Here is a 6,612-nt window from a genome sequence, read left to right as displayed (position 1 = left end):
AACCTGGTACACATACTAAGTTTAGGTTGTGCGCCATCTTGGTTCACATACTTCTGGAGGGCCAAAATAACACCCCCGCCAATGCTCAAAATAGGAAATGTAGTAATTATCCAGTTAGGGTTAGGGATGCAGATTGCGCATGAAATTCAAATTTTTAAACCATTTCTGACACTCACGCTAACACCAACCGGATAATTACTATTTTTTTATTAAACATGGTGGGGGGTGTTTACCCCCCAAATATCACAATTTTGCATTAGTGGCGGGGACTTTGTACAAAAGATCCGAAGCCTAATAAACCTAATGATTTTTTCAATTTCATTCGCTTTCTACGTCATAGATTCTCAAAATACACAGCGTGAGATAAACCTATGGGCTCCGCAAGCTGTTCGTTTACTCATTAAAATAATGACTGGGCTAATTTTGTAACTGTGCAAAGACAGTTAACTATTTGCGCTTTTATAATATATAAATATATATTGAGTTTTTGTACGCTTCAGATGTCATGCGTCTCAGATACAAGATACTTATCTATCGTTTCATATTTTTCGTTTTAAGGCAACTTTTTAACGTTATTTTAATTTGACGCCCGGTTTATGAATGTCAATGACTTGAATAGCTTCAAATGAGTGTTTTTAACCGGACCTTGACTGCTGAAAACGTAAATCTACCACCGAATCGAGACGCGTTAACGTTGCTATCTATCTCAGGAAGTTACTAGTAACTTTCCGTTCGGCGATGCCTTACACGCACGATTAACTCGAATGCCATGTAACTGGGGTTTTCACCGGCAAGGGACCGCGGTTGTGCTCCCGTGTTACGAGAGTTTTCACCCGAAAGGGTAAAACTGAATAAAACTGTTTTGAGAAAACGAGATACAGTCATAGCTGGTGCTATGGACTCCGTTGGAATGGGGGCGCAAAAAATCGGAAAGGAAATAATTTAAATTCGTATTTTCACTTGAATTGTTGTATTGTTAATGAATATTAGAACTCACAATACGAAAGTAACCCCGAAAAAGCAGAACTAACGAAAAAGCCTATGAGGAAACTTGATGCACGCAGTGGCGTATCTAGCGTGTGGTATCCATGGCTGGTATTACAAATTTTAATCGCAAAATGTTTTCGATAAAATACTTTCAAATTATAAATTCAAACTCGTATTTTTACTTAAATAATAACGTAAAAGCATCTCAATTAAACAACAATCGTTAGAAATTGCATGCTGCTTTAGGTTTCGATGTTATTGTTACTTTAGCGACACTTTGGTATGCGATCTCACTTGCTTTACGTGATCTCAACCGAATGAAGACATTCTAATAGAATTTCCTAAATCCAATTAAATTCCTCGAGATCACTCAGCTGAGATCGCATACAAAAGTGGCATAGTTGCTTTTAGGGCGTTTATTCAGCCATTCGCTCCAAATAAAGCCTTGTACTTTCGTTGCAAAAACATTCTGTGGCCATTAACGTTCACGCGCAAGGGAAAATCTATAAGAAAAACATGCAATTCTTTCTGCAAAAATGAACATTTCCACTTCATTAATCAAAATGAGAAATACCACTCAGTAGGTAAAAACAGCATCATCATTCATTACTAATACAATCAAATTTAATTAATTTATTACTAAGTCTAGCCATTTTTAATGGATTTGTGGCCCACTTGAAAATGTTCCTGTGGCCCTGTGGGCAATGGCCCGCTGGTTGAGAACCGTTGTATTAGCAGCTTCTGAAGGTTACTTAGATGTTATTATCATTTTTTATTACGACGGTTATTCATGTCTTTCGTTTTGCACAAGGCTCTTGCTAGCAGATTCTGAATGTTATTGTGATGTTATGCCATTGATATCTAACGATGTATACAGGGTTACAATTATTTGAGAGGGCGAGATATTTCCGGTTGATATTTCTGTGACGAAAATTATAAATGAGAATAAAAACAATTCAACACAAATAAATATACCGGTTTGGTAGCTAAAATAAAGACACTATGACGTTATCTGTATGGTCTGTGGTCTTTCCCAAATTTCGAATTTCTGCATTAGTGGCGGGAACTTTTTTAATGTGGCCCTTGTCAACTCAGATATTCCCATATCAAACATAAATTCCTAATCCGACAGTTTATGTTTGAAAAAGCGCTCACATGGATAAAAGTGCATATTGCGTTAATTCTTTCGTCATTTTGCTTTGTGCTTTTACAACTATAAGGCTAAGCAACAGCCACATTCTCTTGTATTTCCAGCTAATTTTTTTGTGTGGCCCAGCTAGATGTTTGAAGTTGGTTATATAGCCCGCCGACAAAAATGTCGCACACCCTTGTTTTTAAAGCCATATTAGCACCCTATATATCAGTGGCTTCTTATCTCGAATGCAGGGGTGTGGGCAAGGTTTTTAATCCAGGGCCAAAAATGTTGCCCAATTAGTCTGGCGGGCTATGTAAGTGTAACATAAAAAGTTACATTTTATAACCAATATTTACAGTGTTATGAAACAAAGGTGGAAAACGATATGCCTCGAACGAAAATTAAATTTAGCTGAAATCTTAACAAATTCCTTGAGCTATTTTTAGCTAAAACATCAAAATTTGGTGTCAGTTTGGTTGTGTCGGCAGCAGACGGGACAGATTAAATTGCCCACAGTACTTTGCCAATGTTTGCTCTAGAGTTTTGTTGGGGCGAAATGAGAAATTGATGGCCTATATATATAAAGACCGTTCGGAGCTTGAAATGACCAGCGGGGACCAGTTATAACCGATGAGGCAAATAGATCAACGAAAACTTCCCGATTGTTGATCTTAAAAACTACATTACAACGTGACAATGGAATATTCCACAATATATCCCTCGCAATGACGCAAACGTCCTATTCTTTATCGTCGATTCGTATCAATAATATTAGAATTGGCACAAAAGAATAGAAAGAATACAAACATGTGACTATGAAATGGTAACTTTAGCGTCACCATAAAATTAAATATTTAGTTTTTGATGTCAGGTGCTGTAAAATACACAGTTGAATCGAGGGACTGCCTCTTCCAACTTGTTTAAATTGCTTTTCGCACGCAAGACAAAGAGCCTTCTGGAATATCAGAAAATATTTTATAAGAGGAAAACAATAACAGTCGGTGGAGTTTCGAGTTAGAAGTTATGAAGTCAACCGATTGGGCGAGATGCTGCAAGATATGCGAAACGTTGCGTAACTTCTTTTGGAATTCAGTCGGAGAATCTTGGAAACCAGTATTGATGAATGAATTTGGGAAGCCATATTTCCTATATTTGTGTCATTTTATACTGACGGAAAGAGCAATGAAAACCTTGTATCCTTCTATAATACATGTATTTGCTTGGACACGATACTGCAGTCCCGGTGATGTAAAAGTTGTTATTATTGGCCAAGATCCTTATCACGGGGAAGGACAAGCACACGGGCTGAGTTTCAGTACATGTCTGGGACCACCACCATCTCTGAAGAAGATCTATGAAGAAGTAAAATTGGAATATCCTGATTTCACACCTCCCAATCATGGCGATTTAACTTCATGGGCAAGGCAAGGTGTTTTACTCTTGAACTCAATTCTCACCGTTCGAGCTGAAGAACCAAAATCACACAGGAGACAAGGATGGGAGATACTTACCAATGCTGTAATTCAATATCTGAGCGCTAACTACACCGGAATTGTATTCATGCTGTGGGGAAACGAAGCTCAAAAGAAAAGGGATCTTATCGACCATGTGAAACATGGTGTATTGTATGCTGGTCACCCATCTCCACAAAACACAAGAAATCCTTTTCTTGGATGCGGCCATTTTCGACAAGCCAACGACCTATTAGGACCGGAAAGAATGATTGATTGGACCAATCTACAACATCCCTAGCAACCCACCTCCATCTTTTGTTGACGACCATTCAATATTTTTCGATGACGTTTCCCACCGAACCGAAACCGAACACATTTTGAGACCTCAGACTTGTTTATTGAACGCGAATTGGACCCATGGATGCCTTTTGTGATTATTATGTTGTTGTGGATAATATCGCTTTTCTCTTCAACTACCGGATCGATTGCTTTCTTGTTTTCAATAGATAAAACTTGGTATTGTTTCTAAAAGGCTTTTGTATTAGATATGGGAGTTGTTTATAACCCTGGAGTTTTGTGTGATGTCATCATCAATAAAATTACGTGCCGTAATTCCTTGATCACATATCAGTGATCTGACGGTCAGACTTTACCGGTACTGTAGAATATTTTAAAACTACTTTGTTTTTGCTTTCGTGTTCATATTTGTTAGTACTTCTTTCATGTAATTGTATATATATTTAGTTGAGAAAAATTCAAAAAACCAAAAAAATTAGTTTAGTGCCTGTTATTATTATTGAATGTTATTGCTTGTAAAAGCCTTTGATATTAATTTTTATTTATACAGCTGACGTTTTTGTAAAATCTAGTGATTTAGTAAACTTACATATTCACAAGCCGACCAATTAATCAATTATTCCATTCAACAATTCTCTACTAAATGTTATGTGCAGTTAACGGAATACCGTGTTTCCCCGAAAATTAGACAAAATCTTATTCCGATTTTCTTTCGAAGAATAACAATATTTTTTTTTCTCTGGGCGGGGGGGGGGGGGTCTTTTATTTTCATTTATCAAAAACAAAATTACAAAATTTTCAAATATATAAAATGTGAAAACCGATATTCATTTACTTATAAACAACATGGTTTTATTAATTAAAACTGCTAAACATCAGTTATTAAAAAATGACAAATTATTTAAAACATGTAAGTGAGGTTTTTGCTATCTCCTAGGCAAAAATAAATTTGCGCCATCTACTAGTTCTTATTTTCAGCGGAGGGCTTATATTAAAATCATTTTTAAAATACAAACCTGGTCTCATTTTTGAGAAACACGGTACTTGGATTAACTCGTCCAGGACTGTTTCTATATTTTTATGCTTATACCTAATAAACCCATTCAGCCATTTCGTTTAGTGTGACTTTATTTGCACGGGCTGATAACATTCGATAAACGAAAATTCAAAACATCATTTCCTCCCAATAATGGGATTTTACTCAAACCATAATCTGGGCGGCGTGGAATAATCGATCTGACGATTTCTGTTTATTATTGTTGTCGCCACGTCAGTTACTTCTGAAACCTGCAAAATGTATATAGTGCGTGTTATGATTTAAAGTTATTATTTGTTATATTTTTTAGATTTTTAAGAAAACGGTGTTTCTCAAATTTTTTAAGCCACTTTTTTGGGGATTTGTCAAGTTTTGCGCCCCACCTCAAAAATACCTAGTTAACAATAAGCTATGAATAACAAATACAGTAAGGGGAGGGACGTTTTATTCAAAAACATTTTGAAAATATGTGGATGAAACGTAAATACCCAAAATAAAGAAATGCAATTATATAAAATAAGACGGACAAGATCAAATCTAACGAATATTTTAATTTTAATTTACTCTATGCCCCCTCAAAAATTGCCAACGCTCCCTTTTGGGCGCGCCCACCGTTTGTGAACCACTGTTTCAGAAGCTTCTGATACTAATTTTCATTCATACAATTGATGTTATTGGTTAGTTAATTCATAGATTCACAAGCTAAAATACGATTAACTATTTCATTCAACAATTTTCAACAAAACATTTGTGTGCTTATGTTAACACCAAAGTTAACTCACCCTGGACTGTTTCCTATATTATTTGCTTATCAATTCATGCCGCCATTTTGTTTTATTGTCATTGGACGATTACATTTCGATATTCGAGAATAAAGAATAGCATTCCATCCAACGAGCAATATTTTCGAACCATGATTGGTTAATCAAAAAATCCAATTTTTTCAAATTCCTCGAAGTGTAAAATCAGGACAACGCGGCAAGTCTTTGGATTTTTTGAACACAGTGCCTTGACATTATTGTCAGTTATTTCTATTCAATATTTCAAATGCATGTTTTATAGTAATCACTTGTATTCTCATTTCATCTGTCACTTCATAATTCAATTCGATTTCAAAATTTTACAATAAACGGATATTTGGCAACTCATTACTGTGTGATGATTCTGGTCGGGTTTTCTGGTGTAGCGAATGTGCATTGTGTAATTATGGATTATAATGTATTTAACCCTTTCATATTAATAGCATGTAATATTTCACAAAATAGGCCACATTATGTTCGCACCAGCGATAATGCATTCGTTCCATGTATTGCCTTTCTCGTTTCGACCAATTTGATGACGTATCGTTTCCGGTTTGCCGAGATAACTTTATAATATTGTGCTTTTTGTTCTCTTGTGATCTGACCGTAATCTTACTGCATTAAGAATTAAGTGTGTACAATTTTATCTGTATTTGGAATTTGGATCTTTTCAATAATATACAACAATTCGACATTCAACATCGTGTGCTTATTATCGTCTGAGGGAATCCAGATTGGAGTCACATTCCATAACACGTGTCAATTAAAAACGTGGGAATCGAACTTTGAATACTAGGGTGAACAGTCCTAAGACCCGCATTTCTTCTCCCTATACTGGTACTCCAAAGTATGTGTACCAGGTTAGGGTTAGGCCATACTTTTATTATTGTTAGCCAAGTGAAT

The 6,612-nt window shown here is 35.8% G+C and overlaps 1 pseudogene; it reads left to right on the top strand.

The window, feature by feature from the left end:
- The first annotated feature begins 2,898 nt into the window (after positions 1-2,898).
- On the top strand, positions 2,899-6,152 carry LOC144419963 (uracil-DNA glycosylase pseudogene; annotated as a pseudogene).
- The last annotated feature ends 460 nt before the right edge of the window (positions 6,153-6,612 follow it).

This window comes from Styela clava, chromosome 2 (genome assembly GCF_964204865.1).
Source record: "Styela clava chromosome 2, kaStyClav1.hap1.2, whole genome shotgun sequence".
In the NCBI taxonomy this organism is placed as follows: Eukaryota; Metazoa; Chordata; class Ascidiacea; order Stolidobranchia; family Styelidae; genus Styela; species Styela clava.
Note: the sequence above shows the minus strand (reverse complement) of the source record. Positions and strands in the feature narration are given on the sequence as shown.